This window comes from Pteropus alecto, unplaced genomic scaffold, assembly GCF_000325575.1.
Source record: "Pteropus alecto unplaced genomic scaffold, ASM32557v1 scaffold76, whole genome shotgun sequence".
Lineage (NCBI taxonomy): Eukaryota > Metazoa > Chordata > Mammalia > Chiroptera > Pteropodidae > Pteropus > Pteropus alecto.
The window spans coordinates 22153776-22176414 of NW_006443138.1; the positions used below are offsets into that span (position 1 = coordinate 22153776).

Sequence of the window (22639 nt, forward strand, 5' to 3'; positions counted from 1 at the left end):
GGAGAGCTGGAAAGGGCTAGATACTGAAGACCCTGTAGGCACAGCAAGGAGTCGAATATTAATTACAATGCAATATTGTCTAATTTGTGCTTTAAGATTATTCTGGCTTCTATGAAAAATGGAGGACAAAGCAGGGAGAGGGAATGAAACTGTATCTACTTTTGTCCACTTTTCTTGTTAGGCAAGAAAATGAAAATCACAACATGTCCATTAAAAGTCAAGGATACTGCATCAAGTACATTACTGACCTATTAACTACTCTTCCCTCCTGCACAAAGCAAGTCTATATGAAAGACGTTTAAACACTGACTACATCTATACGTAATGAAAATAAATATGATGACTTGTGACTGAAACTGAAAGTAATATAGTGCCCTTAAAAAAAAAAAAAAAAAAAGCTATGCTTCAAGCCATAGTGATTCCACAATGAAATCAATACAGAAGAATTAAATTATGTGACACTAAAAGTTTTTAAAGGCCATTTTTTTGTAAATGGCCATTTGACCTCCGTTTCATGTTTTCTTCCAGTGGGTAGAGAAAAGAAGAATCAGTCAGCAAGCAATATTCAGAGATGGCTCAATGACTAACGAGCCTGCTAATTAAGCTTCTCTCTCACCTTTATACTGTTACGCATGTCATTTACCTTTCTGAAACGATTTCTTTGCTCTTTAGGTGAGTCCTGTTTAATACTACTGCTGGAGAATCAGAGGGGCAAGGATGATGATCTAAATACAGTAAGATTTCCCACACCTTCTCCAATATATTTCAACAACATAACAGCTTTAAGACTAAGAACATGCCCTCTGGCCACGGGAAATAAGAAGCTATTTTGCATTTGTCTTACTAGCTTTAAGAAGCAAAGGAACCTGTATACAGCCAGAAAAGCTCACTATCAGCTGTGCAAAAAGTCAAAATAAATTAAGTATAAATTCTTGAAAGTTAAGCAAATAACTCTGAAGAGGAATTTGCAATTTATTCTCCAAGAACTCCTCATTCACATATTTACAGACATTGTGGTAGTCAGTAAGCTAGGCATCCATAAAAGTGCAGTATTTTATGAAATCAGGTATTTTACAGGAATCTATAAAGTTCTTTTGTTGAAGCAGCTAACCAGTAACACCTATATTTACAATTTTCATTGTTACTTACATATTTTCTTGACTTCTACCTTAACTCATACCTTTGCTTAGACTCCTAAGTAGATCCAAAGTTGCTTAAGGCTTTAAAAACATTCCTTGTTTCACTCTCTCAGGAAAAGGTAAACATTACACTAACTTTCAAGCCAAGTTCAGAAAAAGGCATTTGAGGATGATCTGTGACAAGAGTTAGCCAAAATTGCCCAGACTGTTTTCTAAAATAAATAAATAAGAATATGTAACAAAGACTGTATGTGCTCAGGAAAGCCTAAAATATTTTATATCTGACTTCTTACAGAAAAAGTTTGCTGGTCTCCAGTCTGAAGCAAGCAGTTCCCCAAACTAGTTCTTTATTCAAATCATCTGAAGAGCTTTAAAAATTAAATACAGAGTCCTAGGCCTCACTCCATAATAACAGAGTCTCCAGGACGAGGATCTAAGAATCTCAATTTGAAAAAAAACTCCCCTGAAACTTCAGTCAGAGAATAATGATAGTAGCCTAATCTCAATCCCCCCCCAAAATATAAAACCACAAAGAGTGAAAATAAAACCACATATGACCTCTAGTATTACTATGAGACAGAATACCACAAACTTCAAATTACCTATAAGTAGAGAAATAAACACCAAAAGAGCTCCCACTGCCTCTGCAAGCCTGTAGGTACAACAGCACATGAGAGGGGAAGCTTAAGAGACTAAGAAAAGAGAAGACGGAACCAGAGGACATGCACGAAGTACAAAATCACTTGGAAAAAGAAAGTCCAACATCAGGTGCCAAATACTAAACAGTGGAATTTGGTAGTCCACAACATCAGCTACACAGATGAGATTAAAAGGGAAGAGCATGGAAAATGCAGCCTCAGAGGAGGAGTAGTGCTTCCAGCAAGAGAGGTGCCCCTTGGAGATAAGGCAGTAAAGGGGCGGGGGCGGGGGGGGGGGGGGGAAAAATTAAAAATCCTGCAGAAACCAAAGAGAAAAAAACAAATTCCTGCCTAATTTCTCCACTACTGACATCATCCATTAAAAAAAAATGTACTCTGTTATTTTGACAGGAGGCATTTATCAACTAATAACCTTGTCCATAATATGCCTAGGAAGAAGGAAAAAAAAATCAAACTAATTCCATACAAAGCTACCAGAGGAAAAGAAAAATGCAAATCGCAACATTCGAGATGATAAACATTCTCTCCACAAAACAATAACACAAACCAAAAGCAATGAAACATTAGAAAACTGTAAAGCAATACGTCAAATTGAATTAAATCAAGAAGGCATTTGGAGATATCAAAAATAAATATCACCTAGAATCAAAAATTCGAAAACTAAAAACAGAAATGAATATAGTCAGAAAGGCAGTAAGAACTGATCAATCTCAGAGGAATGAGAGAAAAAAGATAAAACCATGTTTGAAATTAAGAATAAATTACAAAATGCTCAAAAGAAAATGAACTTGAATGAAATCTAACAAAAGAGACATTGAAGTAAGGCAGAAAAATGAGAATGAAAATGAGACAAAGAATGGAGTAAAATGGGTCAGAAGAAAGTGTCTGAAATGTAACACATGCAAGGGATCCATCGCCATGTAACTGGAGTCCTTTAAAAACAGAAAACAAAATTAGTATTTAAAATTATAATTCAAGAAATCTTTCCAGAAATGAGAGAAAATCTAAACCAGTATATTTGGTCCACTGTATACTTGGAAAATTTAACCCAAAGCAATCTACTTCAAGACATGTCTTAGTAAAAATACTAGAGGTTTGAAGACAAAGGGGAAAATCCTCGAAGCAAAAAATGACATCAAGTTACCTTAAAAAGTAATAAAATTAGACTTTAAAAGCAATATATATTTTTTAAAAAGACAACAGTGAAGCAGCATTTTCAAGAAATTTAAGAATATGGTAGCAAAGCTGTCCTTCAAATATTAAGTCTACAGAAAGAAAAAAACCATTCTGAATGTATAAGGAATACTAAGGAATACTAAATACACACGCTACTGCTGAAAATTTACTAGAAGATGAACTTCATCCAACGAAGAGATAACTGGGAAGCGTTAGCAGAAGGACTAATGGTGAGTAGTCAATATATTTAACTGTAGAACTAAGAAAAGGTGGGAACATTGTTTAAAAAAAAGAGAATGTACATGTTATAATGCTGACAATATAGAATGCACAAATATACTAAGTAAAATGACAAAAGAGAAAATAACTATTTATGCACAGGAAGTTAAAAAAAAGATTGACGACCTCTATGTAAATAAATCTTAAAACTCAGATGAAATGGGTAATTACTTAAGAAAATACAACTTACCAAAACTGACCATAGCAGAGAAGAAGAAACAGAAACTGTTACTATAGAAAAACCTCCACCAAAGAGCACCAGGTCCGCAGAGTTTCGTGAAGGAATTATACAAAACAATTTTTTTTTTTTTTTTAGGTGAGGCAACCCTTGGTTGACCTCACAGACTGCAAGGACCTTGTCAGCTTACAATCTCTTATTTTTTATTTTTCACACCTACAGCACCTGGTCTTCCTAGGTGGTCTCCCATCCAAGTACTAACCAGGCCCGACCCTGCTTAGCTTCCAAGATCAGACAGAATTGGGTTTGTTCAGAGTGGCAAGGCTATAGACAGAATTATACAAAACTTTTGAAGGCCAGAGTCCCAATGCTACATAAATTGTTTCAGAAAATAGAAAATAAAACTTTCAAGTTTCTTATGAGCAAGTATAACATCAATATCTAAATCTAATATAGATTAAACTCAGACCGATACTGCCTATGAAACTTAATTCTGGTATTATTCAGAATTTATACAAACAGAAATACACCATAATAAAGTGATATTTATACCAGGGATGTAAGGATATTCCAATATTAGACAATAATTAGAACAAAAGAATATACGGATGCTTAACATGATTAATCTCTATAAGATGACATGGTAATATATCTCAAAAAGCCTAGACTCCAGAACTAAGAGAATCAATGAAAACTAACTCAGCAATGAAACAACTCATAAGACTTAAAATTAACATGCAAAGATCAATATCCTTTAAAAACATACAATGGAGAAAGCAAAGCCTCTTCAATAAACAGTGCTGGGAAAACTGGAATGCCACGTGCAAAAAAATGAAACTAGACTGTTATCTGTCACCCAACACCAAAATTAACCCATAATGAATCAAAGACTGAAATATAAGATCTGGATCAATAAGTTGCATAGAAGAGGGGAAGACAGATTAAGTATAAAGGGCATCAAATATATGGTGACGGAGGTAATTTAACTTCCGGTGGTGAACACACAATGCAATATACATGACGTATTATTGAATTGCACTCTTGAAATCTATATAATTTTATTAACTAATGTCACTCCAATAAATAATTTTAAAAAAATCAATGGCTTTTATATACACAAATAACTGAGTAGACTATGTAATAGAAAACTCCCCATCAATCCCAAAACATTAAAAATACTTAGAAATAAACTTAACAGGAAATGTTCGAAATCTATATAAGAAAATCCTGTAAAACAGTCCTGAAAGACAATAATACAGACTTGAACAAATGGAACATTCTTTGTTCATGAATAGGATATCTTGACATCATCAAGATGTTAGTTTCCCCTGAATCACTTTGTAAATGTAATGTAATCTAAAACAACAAGCTCCTTTTTCTGGAACTGGACAAGTTAATACTTAAGTTTATATCATAAACTAAACGCACAAAAATAGCCTGGAAACCACAGCAAAGGAACAGCTATGATGCAGAGATTAGCCCTACCAATCTTAAAACATACTAGGAGAGCCTCTATGAATAAAAACACTGAGGTACTGATACATGAAAAGACCAATGGACTAGAATAGAAAGTCCAAAAATAGACCCCATTACATATTTAAAGTAGTATATGGTAATGGTGGTAATTCAAATTACTTGGGTGGGGGGGAAGCAAAGATGAGCTTTTTCACAAATTGTATTGGAACAACTGAACAGTTACTTAGACACAGATTAAAATTAGATCAATAAGATCTAAGACCACATAAGAATAAATTCCAAACGGATCAAAATAATTAGAGGAAATAATTATCTAAACAAAATTATCTAAACAAAATAATTAGAGGAAAACATAGGTGAATGCCCTGTAATTGGAATGTAAGGAAAAATTTTCTTACTATGACTTAAAATTCGGAGGCATTAGATAAGATTAATAAATTTGACCACAAAACTAAACTTCTACATGGCAAAATACAATGTGGCAAAGTCAAGACATAAAAAACAAATATGGAAAAACTTTAGAAACATTACAGAAAAAGGGCTACTTTCCCTAATGTTAAAGAAATAATAAACCAGAAAACAAAAAATTGGTTATTAACAAAATGAGCAGAGGTGGGAGGGTTGAACAAAAATAAGTGACAATTTTAATTATACATTTTTTATGTGTAGTTTTGACTTTTGGAAGAATATTAGCGTTCTACATATTCAAAATATAAAATTAAAACAAAAAGTGTTGGGGGAAAGCGGCTAAAACAATGCAACATAAGCAAATGAACTCGACTATATTTCAAATGAATAAAATGGCCCCTCCAAAAGAGGCTTGGGGAGAACCCAATGCAAGTAATTTTTAGACACGGTATTATTTTTACTATATAGACTTAGTCTGGGGAGAAAAAAGTGTGTAAACAAATCTTAAGCTTCTCTGAGTACCTTTGTCTGTCATAGTGGCATGGATGTAGATGTTCTCAAACTATATTATGTGTACTGTATGGCTAAGCAAAGAATTAAAAGTGTTAAAGTTGGAAGCTACAGTTCTCACTATGAAAGAAGAGAGACAAAAAAAAATGGAATAGGGGAAAGCAAAGAAGAATCCTGTGGGCTGGACTGGAATGAAAGCTATCAGTATGAATTTGTAATTTCATATACATACTTATATATATGAAACATATACACACGTATATTGATAACATACATGTCTATACACTTTTTAAAATATAAGAATCTCTAAGGAGGGATTGGTCATTCACACATGACTATAAAATGAATTAAGACTGTTTCAATACCCAGCTATAATGAATCACACCAAGAGATGATGAGCACTTAAAAAAAAAAAAATGTTGGTTATTCTAAAGCACCAGAATGCTCGCTTTGTACTTAATTTTCTCTGTTGGTCAATTTGAGATGGAATAGGGGAACAGAACCTGGCTTCCCTCCTTCTCTCTCCCTCTTGCCTGCTACCTCATATTAATGAAATGGGGACTCCCAGACCTCAGGCTAGTAGTCCTAGCAACTTAGCTTCATTTTTGGATTTTGTTGACCAATTGTTTATACCTATTTCTACGAGAATATGTTTCAAGTTCTGAATAAAAAAAAAAATGAACTTCTGGACCACAACCCAATTTTACTCACTGCCTACATTTTAAGCCAAAAGTCCATTTAAACTAAGTAAACATTAAATTCTGAGCTTCAGGTACCATTCTACCTAATTTATATGTTTCACTGTAGCCTCTGCCTTTGCCCGCTTTTCTTGGGATAAAGTCTTCAAAGTCACAGGTGCAATTTAACATGATGGTCAGGAAATACCTCACCAAGAGGGTGAGGGACATTCTGCAAAGATTTGAAAGATATGATAAATATTCTTGGAATTAAATTCCTTAATAACAAAGTCTAGAGGCAATTTTCCTCCTATTATGGACTACGGAAATGCTTGCTTTCCACCTCCAATTAAAATATCTCTTTAACTCACTCAACTGAGAGTAAACACAATGGTCGATAAGCAAAACCAATATTTTTTCAACATTCCCACTACATCTATTATCCATTTTGGTCCGTGTCATCACTCCCATCCCCAGGAGAGAATTTCCCCTATTTCAGGGGCATTCTTTAGCAACTTCCTTCAATCCAAACAGGAAATATGACATGAGTGATTCTCAAAGTATGGTCCCCAGACTTAGCATCAGCATACCTTAGAAGTTGTTAGAAATGTAAATTCTCAGATCCATTCCCGACTTATTAAATCAGAACCTCTGCAGGTAGGACCCAGCAATGTTTCAACAAGCCTTCCTAGTGATTCTGATGCATGCTAAAGTTGGAAAACCATGTCCCATTAAGCTAAAATTTCACTTTAGAGTGAATTTCTTTGCTTTCTCAGTTATGGACTGAATTGTGGCTCAACATCCATTATGTCGAAGCCCTAACCTCCAGTGTGACTATTTTTGGAGATAGGAGTTTTTGGAGGTAATTAGGGTTAAAGAGGTCATAAAAGGTGGAGCCCCAATCCAATAGACTGCTGTCCTTATAAGAGGAAAAGACATCAGGGATGTGCACAGAGAAAAAGACATGTAAGGATATAGCAAGGCAGCCATCTACAAGCCAAGGGGACAGGCCTCAGGAGAAAACCAATCCTGACTCCTGCACACACCTGATCGACTTCCATCATCCAAAACTCTAAGAAAATTAGTTTCTCTTGTTTAAGCCATCTAACCTATGGCATTTTGTTATGGCGGCCCCAGCAGACTAATACATTCTCTTTTACCTTGAGCAGTATTTAATTTTAATGCTTTTTCTCTCTACATGTGAACTAAAAATACTGGCCACTATTAAAAAGAAATTCTCTGAAATTCCCTTAAGCAACTGCAAAACTTCTTCGAGTCAATCTTTCACCCCCTTTTTTTTTGATGATAAAGGCAGTATTATCATATACCCCATTCCCCTGAGAACATAAACCAGAAACATATCCAGATTAACCTGTTAGAAATCTATCTCTAAGTACAAAATGGTGTTGCTTCAATATCTACAATCCATCCTAAATTTGATGTTAGTCTACTTTTTATCTCATGCAAAGACTAGACCCATTTCTGAAACATTTGTCCACGATTCTCCCCTACTAAAATGCCAGGTAATTAATATGCTTTTGAGCACACTCACCTTTTAGTTCGTAGCTAAAGATTTTAAAATCATAATTGTATCTCCCCTTTTATCTAATGTAATGAAGCATACCATTAAACCTTTCCCCCAAAAGGTAAAAGGAAATGTGAGCAGAAATGGTGCTACACTGAGTACACTCTTAAGAAATACTACCATGTTAATTAATGAATATCAGCTGACCTAATCATACTCCTAAACAACCTAACCAGCCTAAGCGCACTCTCCAGACACAGGCTATTCCCATATGCTTCACTATGCCCACATCGGTGCAGAGCCTAGTTGTGTTCAATCTCAACATGAAACTACATGATTGGGAAGGGTTTCACATTTTATGTGTGTGATATGTGTGTGTATGCACGCACAGATTCGCGTGGCAAATTTACATTAGCTAAACTCACAGTAAGTGCCACTGCAGTGGCCAGATATATACCAAGAGACAACAACTAGGTATTAATTCAAATAAAAATATGATCCTGTTTCTACCATATATCCATTATTAATTTAACATAATACTCTTATGGGGTTACTTATGTCTTCTAGAAATACAAGTAATTAGCCTCTTCCAACTTATTAGACAGTAAGGTCAAAAAGTTGCCAAGTTAATCATCTAGTCCCTTTTTTTATTTAAATAACATTGACGACATAATTTTCTTATACAGTTACTACCACACAAAATTCTTTTTTAAATGACATAAAACTAATACATTAGAATTGAACCTGAATATTTAATTAGAAAATTTGGGCTCCAATTTAAAGAGGCAGATGAGTTTATAAATGCAATCAGTTTTAAAAACACATTCCAAACATTACTGAAAAGGTATAAAACTAGCTCATTTTTCCTCTTATATTACCTAATGAAGAACTGATGGTAAAAACCATAAAACTTGGGCACCTGAATAAAAGAAACAGTAAGTTTTTCCCCATACACTCTATTTGCTAAAACAGAAAAATACTAATATATTGGGGAAAAGATCAACAAGGGATGGAAATAAATGGTATTCACGCTTTAATTTTAGTTGCTATAGTTCAGTAGTTCAATATTTGCTTTTTCAATATTTAAATCAAACCAAATGTGCTTCACAGATCTATTTCAAAAACACTGAAAGATCTCAAAATAAGGAGGTAAAACTCCTATCAATTTAGTCATATGCAGAATACTAAGTCAGAAAGCCTGAGAACATATAAAAATACTCTCCCCCAAGTGAGGAGAAGAAAACCAGGACTATACGGCTGATCAATTGAGAGTTGTTATATAAGCACCCAAAGGCACCCACCTTCTTATAAATTAGACATCATTCCAGATCAAGGTCCTTGGCAGGCATCTAACCCAGCCAAGGTCAGATTTTTGTCTGTTCACTGTAACAGGGGATGAACTTACAGCATTTTCTTCCATACGACCACTGAAGTCTCACTGGTGTTACTTCTCCATTACTGAGGAGAGCCGAGTGAGCTATATATAAAAGAACAATTAAAGCCTATCAGTTGCACAAAAGTTTTAGGTTATAAAGTATCTGGAGAACCATATGAATTGTTGTACAACTTTTACAAATGGCAGAACAAGAGAGTGAGCTACAGAGACGAAGAGTCAGAGTTCTAGTTCTGGACTATACACATTAATAAAATCATTTTATTCTAAAAATCTTGCTCATTTAGTACCAACTGTTTACAATAAACAAATGGAAAGATGATAAACTTCCATTTATACAGGACAGAGACTACCTGCTCTAACCAATCTTATCCCCAGCACCCAGCACAGTACCTAAAACTATACTTGGCACACAACGTTGAGCAGGCACTCAAATATTTTGTTGAATAAATAGTATTTCTGTCAAAGTTTAGGAAAACTAAACGCTGAACATTGGAACAAGCTCGAAGTTGAGAGTCAGATCTGGGTTTTCATTCTCACTGTATGATTTAGGGCAAGTTGCAGTGTCGCCAGGTCTCAGTTTTCTCATCTATAAAAGAGAGGGTTGGACCAGGTTCTCTAAGATCTTTTCTAGCTCTAAAATTCTTTGTCTACCCTCAAAATATTGCCTCTCATTACTTATTCCAGTCCAAGTACAAAAACATTAATGTTCCCATCCATGGATTTGGGGCTACTCGTATCTTCTGTTTACAGTTTTCCGCAACCAGAAAACAGGCGAAGAAGCCTCAAGCTGAGTCACAATTTAGATTTCAGTATCAAGTTCACTTTCATGTTTCAGAAACTTGGTTCACTGTATTGACTTCAGTTGTTTCCATCTCAAACCTAAAAACCTGTCGATTATGGTCAGCAATAAACAGACGCTCTTTAACTTTGTTTTTAACATTGGCATCCTTTTTAAAACCTATGTACAGTCTGCATTTCAACTTCTTGTTTTCCAATTTAAAGATTGACCCTGTTACTGCCTGTCAGGTCCTAAGGGGGCTGCTAAATAAAATATAGGACATCTAGTTAAATAAATTTCAGACAATTTACAAATTTTTTTTTATTATAAGAATGTCACATCCACTATTTGGGACACACATACACTAAAAATTTATTTGTTTATCTGAAATTCAATTTAACTGGGTGTCCTGTACTTTTATTTGCTAAATCTGACAACTCTGGTCCTGATTTCCTATTATTAGACATTACCAGTTTCCAAAGAAATAAAATTTTAAGAAGTAGTTTAAACACTACATATAATTTTTCTTTGATTTGGAAGGAAAAATTGGGTCTTCCAATAGCTAAGCTTCACCTCACTCTGGTCTCCCAACCAATCTCACTTATGAAACATTGGAAATGAGTTGTAAAACAGCCCCTCCATTTGGCCTCCCTTCCTGGTCCCAGGCTAACAGAATAACCTACAAAAGATAGAACTAAAAACATCAAATTCCCAATTTATAACTTGGAGGCTGCCTTATTCTGAATGGCCTATCCTCAATAGGGTTTCTTAATCCTCATCTATTTTTAATTTGCTTTAATTAGTACTTACATTCATCTATCTTACCTAACATATAATAAACCAGTTAGGGAGATACTTCTTTTGTATCCTCTTCTTCATCACCTACCCTTCCCCATACACACACAGTACACACAATGTTATGTATAAAGAAATTTAACAATTGTTTTCTAAATATTAAGTGTCATTGTAGAATAATATAAATACAGATGTTGTGATGGTCTATACTGACTTCATCCTAATCCTATCACAAACCTGGAATTCACTTATAGAAATAAAATCATATTGACTGCTTGACTTTCTATAGTTTAAGCATAAAATGCATTGAAATCCCAGTTATGAACTTTCAGGACACATCGATTATTTCTAGTAAGCATTTACTGAGCATCTAATAAATCCAGAGTCTGTCCTTGATGCTGCTTACTATGCACTATACTAGTAAGTAATAACTGATATTTCAGAATATATATCAGAACATATACATCCTAAAAGTATTTATTTTTGCACCCAAAACACTTATTTTTGCTATTTACTATTACTAATATTTGCTATTCTAATAAGGCTGACACTGCTAAAAACATCTTAAGCACTCCTATTTTGAAATTTCCTTTTTGAGCTTTTTAAAGAAAATATCCTCAATGACAGCAAATCTTTACTTTTTTTAAAATATATTATCAAGAGTAATGCTGTAAATAAGTTTCAATAAGCAGATGGCTCACACGCTATATGTTATAGGGACACTGGTAAAAAAGTGATATAGAAACTGTTGTTTATCACAGGCAAGTGTCTATGAAAGGCAATCTTTTGTAACACAGAATCTTCTCAGTCAATTCAGAATGTCAACATCCTAAGCCCAAATGAGTTGTTCGATCTTGTGAGATGAATTCAACAGAATTATGCATGTTTACAATTAATAAACATGGGTTTTACCATTTATTATTTACCACTTACTAGTTTTGACAAGTGCTTTCTTAGATCTTGTTTGTTATGTTTTCTACTATAGATCTTAACTCTTTTTCCCAGATATCATCAGAAATATTGCATTTCATCAACAACTACTATTTTCCCCTAAAATCTCTAGTAGCATACGTTCTCCCTTTAAGATCAGGACAATATCGTCTTCATTGTTTGTCATTTTAAATGTGTGACACAATCTGCTCACAACCTAAACTGAACTAGATTTAAATTTGGCTTTTCACAGTCAATATTTAGAGTCAATAAAAATAACCAAACCCCTAGCCTCTTGTACATTTTCCATCAAGCCCTAGATGAATAGGCAAGCACTTTAAGAATCACCCAAGAACATTTTAATTCCAAGAGAAAAAAAAAAAGAAAAGAAATCTAGCTCATGACATTACTTTAAACTTCCAGAAACATGTCAGAGACTCAACAGTGTACTATAGCAGAAAGAGCAGTATACTAGGAGTTAGAGAGTTGGGTCCACACTTTTCTCCACCACTCAGCATTTGGGCAGGTGAACTGACTCATTTCTCTATCTACAGGGAAAGCTGCCTTCATCTTTGGAGAACTATGTAGAATAAATGATACCAACTGTCACATTGAACACGCTTCTGACACAATCAGTCCTCTTCTATTAAAGAAAATCAGATTCTTTATCCTTATGACTTCAAATATTAAAAAGCCACTAAGCCAAATCCATTTTAACTAACACAATGATCAGAAGTCTGTGACTGTTTCTAGTATAATACTCAAACTCTTCTCCATGTTGAAAGCACTTATTTATTCAGGAGAATCGGGTTATAAGATTTTTTCCATAAGCTGAAGCTTATCTCTATAAAGATAAAAATTTTATCTTAAATATTTTACACAAAAGTCTTCTAACAACATACCACAAAATTAGCTTGGACAATTTAAAAAATCCAAACATAATTAAACCGGCAAGTAATCATTTAGAATTATTATTTACTTTTTAAGACCTATAATATGCCAGGTACCTATTTCCTGGGGATATAAACTACCACAAATCTAGACCTCGACCTTAAAGAACTCTGTCTTTCTAGAGGGATGGACTTGTAAACAGATAAATATAAAATGATAAATAATACTTTAGAAATGCCATATTTCTCTAGCTCAAATATGTTTCAGGAATCATTCTTTCCACTTTCCAGCATTTTTAGCCCATTAAATAAAAAAAAAAAAAAATTCCATCCTTTTTTCCATGTTGAGTTGATAGGAATTTGAATCCCTAATTTTTTCCTAAGGGATCTTCAAAAGTCTATAATTAAGAAGTAACACTGAAACCAAAAGCTAGTTTATATACAAATTGCCTGTCACATGCCAGGCAAAGTGATTAAAGAGAACAGAATTTGCCACCTCTCAGGAAATTAGAGAATTTTCAAACTAAGAAATGGTAGTATTTCCTTTTTATGCATTAGCACTTAGAGTTACTACTGAATTAAGGACAAAAATTTTTGTAAAAAGGCAATTAACAAAACTGAGCTTAAGCAATAGGAAATGCAAAAAAACAAAAAAAACCTATGTACTTCATTAAGTTTCAAAGTTATAGGTCAATTGTGTTAAGGAGGTTAAGATCATAGAACAAAGGTTATAAAAAGCAACATGTTACAATGGTGTCATTCCTAATCACTGGCCAAAATGATTTAGATGACTTGAAACTCATGGAGGCTTGAACTCAGATTTTTCTATGTAACTGGAATATGCCTATTAGATGCATCTGTCAGTTAGTAGAAGCATTTCTGTATGTACATTTAATTTTCATTTTACTCCCTACAGCTATTACCAAATCGATTTATTTTCTAACGAATGTTTCAAAATGAAGGGAAACAATGACAACACAAAGTGATTACAATATGCACAGGGAAATGAGCCTGCTTAGAAAAGCTGGGGAATGCCTCATCATAGAACTGACTTAAGAGTGTCTTGAAGAGCAATATTTTGTAATGTGATGAATTTAGGCAAGGGGGGTATGATACACAAAGTATGTCACAGAAGAATGAGCAAGCTGGGCATGAATGCCTGGTATGACTCGAAGTGATCACTGTGACAACAGAGATGGGGCAGTACAGGAGGTCCAGAGTCTTAACTGAACACACATGTATTCAATAAGTGCCAGGTGAGAAGCATCTAACTTTCCGGAGAGACTGCTTCGTAAGAAGTATTCACGATGACTAGACCAGAAAAGAATACTCCGGAAGGGGAGAACAATACAGAGCTACTGTTTTTGAACAAAATTTTCCTTGACTATTAAGCTTTGTAAATTTCTATGTTTGATTTTAAAAACGTTTTTCACTGTCAAGATATTAATTTTCAATTCTGTCTTCTAATACTTATTATACTTATAAAGGTTGCCTCTAAACAACCCTTCCAGTTTCTCCAAATTTGCTCTCATCTGTGGTATACTGGAAAATTATCAAAATTTTATAGAAATGTATTTAAAATACTAGTAAACACAGCAAGTAAACATCTAAAGTCGAGTGAGGCACTGAGAGTTTTGATGCATGGACTCCTGGCTTCTAAAAGGGCTTTTTGTGCCAATTTCCAGTTTCTCTAATTGTTTTACATGGTTCAGGAAGCTAGATAAATAATAGCCTTCAGGCTAGGAGAGAAAAATAGGAGAGAAATTATCCCACACCTTTCCCCATTCTGCTGGTGTCTTTCTTCTTTCATCCCTTCCCATTTCAGAGGTATTTCAGATGGCAATTAGTCTAAGTTGCATTCCAAGACAAGAAAACCATATTCATTGACTTGAATATTAGAGGAACTTCATGATAGTTACTTTGGTACATTGTATCCTTTCACACATATAACTTTTCTAAGTAATTAGGAAGAAGTACTTGAGAGGAAAATACACACTTGCTTTGGATATTCAAATACATATGTACTGATGCATATCTACCAACTAAACGAAAAAGTTAAATTCAATCAACTACATAATCTTTGCTATTCTCCCTCTCCTATATGTCCCACTTCTACAGCTGTCATTTTAAAGTCCTCAATACCACTACAATCTAATGACTTTTAATAATGACTACAAACTCTGTGTACACTTGTGGCTTTAAGTTAAATTATAAATAATCTCCCTAGACCCCCCAAAACCTTTTCTTCCTGTAGCACCTGTCTTACGAGGATACCTAGGATTCAATATATTGTAGGGGCATGGCCAGAGAACCTCCTCAAAGGAGATTTCCCTCCTTTCAGCACAAAGACTTTTACCAATACAGCCTCAGCCTGGGAAAACATTCAATTTGAATCTAGGGATACATCAAGAAGGAGATAGTAGGGGCAAGTCCAAGATCACGATGCAACTCAGAACTCACAGCATGGCTCTCTATCTTCTCTGTATGTGGACACACAAGCAGAAATCAGGGCAACTTAGAAATTCTTCAAAAGTAACAGTGACAGAACAGATATCACAATCAAGAATTCTAAGAATAGGAAACCATTAGTAGCAAAACTACTGAGATTTGGAAGTTTGACAGCTTACTCCAAAATGCCTTCCTTCCATGTTTAAGAAAAGCTAGAAACAATATATCTCTTTTCATTATAGGAAGAGATCAAAGACCAGGAAAGGGACATGTGCACACACTTATATGGGTTCCTTGGAAGCATATGGCACCTGATGAATCACAGAACAAAAAAAGAAACCAAGAAGGAACGCTGGACACACTGACTAAGGCCAACTTAAAGCTCCGAATAACAGCCTCTTTTCTTGGCAGGTCACAGTTGTTACTGCCTAGCACAGTGATCACATAAACATTTTTTGAAGGACTGTATTTATCCAAAATCTTAAGTTTTCCATTCAAAGTCTGGGAATTAATAAAAGTTAGATAAAATGTCATAGAGTCTGCTGGGACACATTCTGAAACTTTAGGGTTTTATTTCAGATACAATAAAGAACCTCCACTTTTTTGAATTACCTTTTAATATACATTTGTACTTAAAAGTTTAGATGTTAAATCTTTATAAAGTTGTCTCTTCTATAAAAAGGTATATAATCTGTAAAGAAGTATTTTAGAAAAGCTGCTTATCTATTCACTAACATTTTGAAATAAAAGTAACTCACATTTCTATGGCCTTCTTAGTAGTCTATTCCACTTAGTAAAGTCTAGCCTATCCTTTAAAAGCAAGGATGGTGGAATTATTTCAGAATGATTTATATTAATAGCACAGTTATAACAAAATATTTCTCATCTTCAATAGTATCATTCAGCAGCCATATTATTCAGCTGAAGTTAAAAGAAACAATGCCTTGTGATAAATACAGCTCAAGCATATTACAGTTTCTAAAAAGAGACCAAAAAAAAAAAAAAAGTGTTTTACTGGATTCCAGTGGATTCAAGCTCAATATTGGAAACAAGATGCTCATTTAAGAGTCATTAAGAACCTCACAGGTATAAGGCATTGTGCCAGGGGCAAGTGATGGAAAGATTAACAGTCACTGTAGAACTGACTATCTCATGGAGGTGTCAAACATATGAACGAAATATGAATTTTTAAAATGCTATGAAAATGAGAAAGTAAAAAAGACTGAGAAGTGAGTAGCGTGAAATATACATAAAGCAAGAAGAGACAAAGAATCCCAAATACCTAACCAGACTCACAAAAAGGAGGCTGGCAAAAATTTTAATCAAAAGATAACAAACTACCCAACTCCTTTAAACCCAGTAATTAAAAATTAAACAATCGCTAAAGAGAAACATCTACAAATACAGATGTTCATTAGAGGATTATCTAACATGAGAAAAATTCAAAACTCAAACATCCAACAATAAAGGGAATAGCCATGGGATGAAAAACTACATTTATTAAAATGATGTTGATAAAAAAATTTAATGACACAATAATAATAAAGCTTTTTAAAGGCACGCAATTAAACCTATATTATCTCAAGCATGTTTACAGGTATACAAATTTTTTGAGATTAAAAATAAACCAAAATGTTAAAGCTGGCTATTTTTCAAAGACAGGACTATGAGTGATTTTGTTTCATTTTTATGTTGTTCTATATTTTCCAAATTTTATACAATTGGTGTTGTTACATTTTAAATTGGTAAAAAAGTTACATAAGTCACTGTATTTTAGTTCTCTTTAAAATCGTTAGTAACTTTCTTCGTCTTTTTCAGCAGAGAATATCTCTCCCCAAAACTCCACAGAGCCCACCCATTTAAACAAGTTAATATTTGTAAGCTGCTTAGAACAGTATCTAGCAGGTAAAAAGCAGATAAATTCCCTTTATCTAGTCAAAATAACAAGTATTTTAGAGCTGGTCTGTTTCATGGTACTTTGGCAAAAAAACATTTTTCCCCTTCTGAATTTTAACATCTTTTAAGAGATGACTGCTGTCTTCCTCTGAAATTCTACTTCCTTCAAAGAAAGCAAGAGGAAGAAATTCAGTCAAATATCAAATCCCTTAAAGGAAAGACAAGAAAGTAATGATGGAGGTGGAATTTTTAAATATGGTCAATTGTAAAGATATACCTACAAAAGTGTACTCCTTATTAAAGAGTCTCTCAAGTCAATGTTTCATGGGATTAAACTGTAACATTATGAAGAATACATACTTATCCAGAATACATACTTACCAGATTCTTAGTCAGGAGAGAGCTATTATATAATTATTTGGAAAATAATGTCTTTATGTGTTTTTATGAGCTGCTTGGCATGTGTGTGGAGTGATGGTGAGGAACATCCCAAGGCATCAATAGATGGCACAACTGTTCTACATAATACAGGAATGAGGAAATTGAACTTGCAAAGTAGAGGAAGACTTGAGGAAGAAATCAAGGACTTAAGTTGTTTGTGGCCTCTGTTAAAAAAGTTTTCAGTCAAGTCCACACTGCTTACTAATACTTTTGTAAAAATAAATTTTTATTCAAAGCAATACTGAATTCTGCATCTAAATTGCACAAGACTGCACACATACACAAGAACTGAATGACAGGTAACATACTTGGGTCATCCACACATATAAACTTATCCCATAACTGTTCATTTTTAGGTCTGACAAACTTATATATGCATAAAGTTTGTTTAAAGAAACAGATCTAAAAGGATTTTTTTTCTTTCTAATATCAGCAGTTCTTTTAGTTCTGCTACTCTATTTTCCACTCAAAGGCAACAGGTGCCTTTCATTTTAGTACCTAATTCCATCTCTACAAATAATAACTTACAGTGCGGCTGCTTGCTTTTTCAGTTTCAGTCATTATGTATATCTTTCAACACCATTCTTCCTCCCACCCCCAGCACAAACACAAATGCTTCCCGGAGTACTTTTATCTGGAGTATATAAAGGAAATACAACTCAATAATAAGACAAACACAACCTAATCAAAAAATATCTGAACAAACACGACACATTACTGGAACCTGAAATGGCTGTCAACTGGTAAATAGATAAACTGTGCTTTACCCATATGATGAAATCCTTATCAGCAATAACAAGGATAGAACTATTAATACACGCAGCATGGATGGACTTCAAATAATTATGCTGAATGAAAGACCAAAAAAGAGCACATACTGTATAATTCCACGTACATAAAATTCTAGAAAATTCAAACGAGTCTATAATGACAGAAAGCAGATTAGTGGTTGCCTGAGGAAAGAAGGAGGTGGCAGAGGAGAAGAGAGGGAAGATTACGAAAAGCCACAAAGACATTTTTTGGGGGTTGGCTGTACTCGTTAACTTGATCATGAGAGTAGTTTCACTGCAGTACACATACATCAAAACTCCATTTTTTCACTCTAAATATGTACAGTTTACTGTATGTCGACTTTACCTTAATAAGGCTATAAAGACATAAAGCTACATAGGAGTTCTGGACTCACATGTGAGGCTTTCTGACTATGGAGTTCACTGTAGGGTAACTGGGACTTTTTCTTTGGACTATCCCCTCACAGAAACACAGAGCCAGTGTCAGAATCTTTAGGTCCTTTCCTTTGAGCTGATCAGAGTCCTCGGAGAAGACACTTCAATTCTGGCCAGCATTCTGAAAGCTCGGTGAGTGAAGATGGCTGAGGATCTTAATAAAAACACATGAACAAACACTCTCAGTTGAGTACACTTCTGGCACGGAGCAGAGTTAAATGCCAGTTATATGTCATTTCTTTAAATGGAAATCTTAAATACCTTTACTGAAAAGCTAAATTATCTTCATGAATGAAACACAGCATACCACAGATGGAACATCAAATGGTGACATGCTAATTAAAAGACTATCAGAAGACAAACCTAAAAGAATTAAATGGTTGAAAATTTGAGGTGAGGTAGGGGGAGAAGGCCTACTATGGCCATATAATTTTTTTTAAAGTCAACCTTCCAAGAAAGAAAACTAATAAAACTCCCTGACTTATATTTTGTACTTGTGGGGACATTAACAAAGAGACCAAGTAATTTATCCAAGTGATTTAGCTTTTTAATGGTAAAGATTATACTCAAATTTTAATCCGGAGGAATTTAAGATAACATTGCAGAGTAAAAACCAAAATTAGAAGTTTTAGGTCCAGTCACACACAGGAATACCACAAAGATATACAGGCTCTGAGAAAGATGGCCATTCCTAGCAAAAAGAATGCTGTGCCAAGAGGTCCAGAGGCAAAAGAGAATCAGGTAAGTTCCAGTGTTCAATTACATATATGTAAAAATAGAGATAAAGTTCAAAGGCAGGTGACTTTAAACTTTACCCTAAACCCACTGTACATGCAGAGCAAGGCTAAATGACAAATTGATGTTTGTTTTTCTGATACCTGACATCCAGAGGTTATGATGCTGGAAGATCTCCTTTTCCTAGATGTTGCCTCATCCCTTTCCCACTTCACTGACTGCCCTTCCTTGTTTTCAGCCCTCTACTATTTGCACTTGTGCCGTTTAACTCAGTAGTTCTCCACCGGTATTAGTTGTCAGGAGTGTCCCAATTTAGGTACCTGAAGTTTGTGAGTCAACACAAAATAAAGCATCACTCACCTGATTTCAGGCAAAAGTGGAAAAGAAAAAAACAGAATTGTAACAAAGTTGCTGATAATCTCTCATAACTCTAGGTATTAGCAAGCCAGCATGGAGTATATGCCAACGTCATCCTCACATGTCCCAGCAAGAAAAGATTAAAATCCAAGAGGAAAAGATCATGCTCTAACCCATTTTACTTTTGCTGGTTCCACTGATTTCTGCCTCTGCAGATTTCTTTTTATCTTTTTCACTACCCAAAGCACTCTTCGCTCTTCTCTTGATCACCAATTTATTACAATCATTATTGCAATGTTAAAGCAAGAGCAAGTCTTAGAATTCCATCTACAACACCTTACCAAAAATTAGGTCTATAAAATTTAAAAGGGTTGAGAGAACATTCAACAGCGGTGCACCTGTATAGTTTCAACTATGCTAATCAATAGAAAATGAATAATTTCTGGAGAGCAATGTTTTTCAAGCATTTTTTACTATAACAGCTTACATATTAAGTTTATACAAACATTAATTAGTTATATGTTTGAAATTACATGAGCTTTCAATAAGAAATGGTAAAAGTCAAGTACAAGCTTCCTTGCTAGACATAAGGAAGGCAGTTAGAAGGAAAACCATATTACTATGCTTTAAATTTTAACAGAGACCATGCACTTACACTTCTTCCTGATGACTAGTGATTCTCACCGGGTCATGAGCTAACCGTTCACTCTCAGTTTACGGAAAAAGATATCTCTCAGAAAAATTACAATCTGCAGCAAACAGCTTCACAGTATGCCTATCAATAAACAGCAACTATAGGTATATCATATTTTAAATTTAAACCATAATATATGCTTCAAATTATGGCATTTTATATCTTATAATATAAGGATTACAGACCCAAAAGCACATCTGAAGAACATCAATATTGGTAAAAGATGTCACAAGCCAAAAGAATCGTAAAACTAGCTATTTTAAGATATAAATTTTAGTTATTATAATAATTGCAATCACAATCAAATCTAAAATGGACCAATTAATTACTACATTGAAATTAAGAAATGGAAAAAACTTCCTCTGTAGAAGCTTAGAAACTAAAGTCTATTGTCCTAGCAACATTCTATGAAAAATAGCTGTCCTGCAGGAGTAAAAGAGGTTGTCCTAAAGAATCTATCCACACAAAGTTAAAAATTTTTAAAGTAAAAAAGCTTTATAAATTATCCAAGAAAAATTCCTCAACCTTATCTGCTTTACCTTAACACAAGCTATACAATGTCTAAGTCCTAAACCAATATGCCAAAAAATACTGATTGAACATTGCTGACTAAGACAAAATGATATATAATAGATGGGAAGTGTGTGACCCAGATTACAAATGTAGAAAACTTCAGACCCTCCCCGCCCCCCCAAAAAAATTCAGTGATGACTGAAAAGGTGGACTGAGGCTGAGTATTGAAGGATGGGAGCTTTTAGACAGGTAAGAACATCAAGGGTCAAGGGGACAGGAAGAACACACATGAAGTCACAGCGAAGGGAATGAGAAGGGTGAATGTAAGAGACTGCCAGACTACAGGATTGTCACAGCGAGCAGTCAGCAGTACTACAATGCTGCAATACTGCTCTGAACTCCAGGAAACATGATTCATATTGTGTTCTATGTAAAGAGCACTCCCTGGAGGTGTGCAAAGTAGTGCTCCTGATTAGGTAATATAGAAAATTAACAGTTGAGATGCTCCACTAAAAGAGATTCTGTAGAATAGGGGTGCAAAACACTAAACACGTTTAGAGAGAGTCAGTCCATATCAGCATATCAATGTATGGGAGAAGTCCCAAACTAGAAAACTGCACAAACTAGCATATCTTGGATTTACCCGTTTCCCATCGTGAAACCCCTACTAATATTTCTTAGAATCAATGTTCTAAAACACATTTTAGAAAACAATGAGCTATTTTATAAAAGACATTCGGAGACAAGTTACATCTTGATAAAGAGACAAATGAGGAACCATTGAAAGTTTTAGTGAAGAAATGATAGCAGGAAAGCTACTTAAAAAAAATTCTGGCACAAATAAGAAAGGTAGATTAAAGAAGCAGATCTGAGATTTTTGAGAGTAAGGGATTGTTTAAAATTCTTCTGGAAGCAAACTAACTCACTGAGTTAATACAATGAATAATAAATTTACATTGTTAATAAATCAAGTTATTTAAAAAGCGTCTTTTAAAAGTCAAATCCTTTCTAAGATCTACTTTTCAGAAATAATAACTTATACTCCTAAATTTATCAGGTCATTAGTCATACCAGTTTACAGTTAGGCAGTATAATCTCAGATTTCACAGTGTAAGCAAGCACTGGTTCATTCAAAACTATCCTTATTCCTTCCCCCAGAAGCCCAGGTGACAGGAATTTTAACACAAAGCAGGTATCCCAGATTTTGAGAAACCACATTGTTGGGAGTTACTGTACTTAGAAATACTAAATAATATTCTTACCAAAGAGATAACCTAAAACACTACATATTGTTTAGAATAGCTGACACTGTCCTAGGAACAATTTAATAATATTAATAGCTTTAAAAGAATATGGTGAAACATTTACTCATAGTTTATCTGGATCCCTGCCAGAAAGCTTTATTAGTTTAGATTTCCACAATTATTAATAATTATAACCCATGATTCCTAATATATCCTAAAGCATAGCCAATAACCCTAAGTTTTTGGAATAATACAAACAAATGCTTGGC

At 34.3% G+C, this 22639-nt stretch overlaps 1 protein-coding gene and 1 pseudogene across 2 annotated transcripts in view; both read right to left on the minus strand.

The window, feature by feature from the left end:
• The window catches only part of ATP2B1 (ATPase plasma membrane Ca2+ transporting 1), a 111818-nt gene that overhangs the window by 83411 nt on the left and 5768 nt on the right, over nucleotides 1–22639 (minus strand). The window lies entirely within an intron of this gene.
• Nucleotides 3645–3763, minus strand: LOC112472326 (annotated as a pseudogene).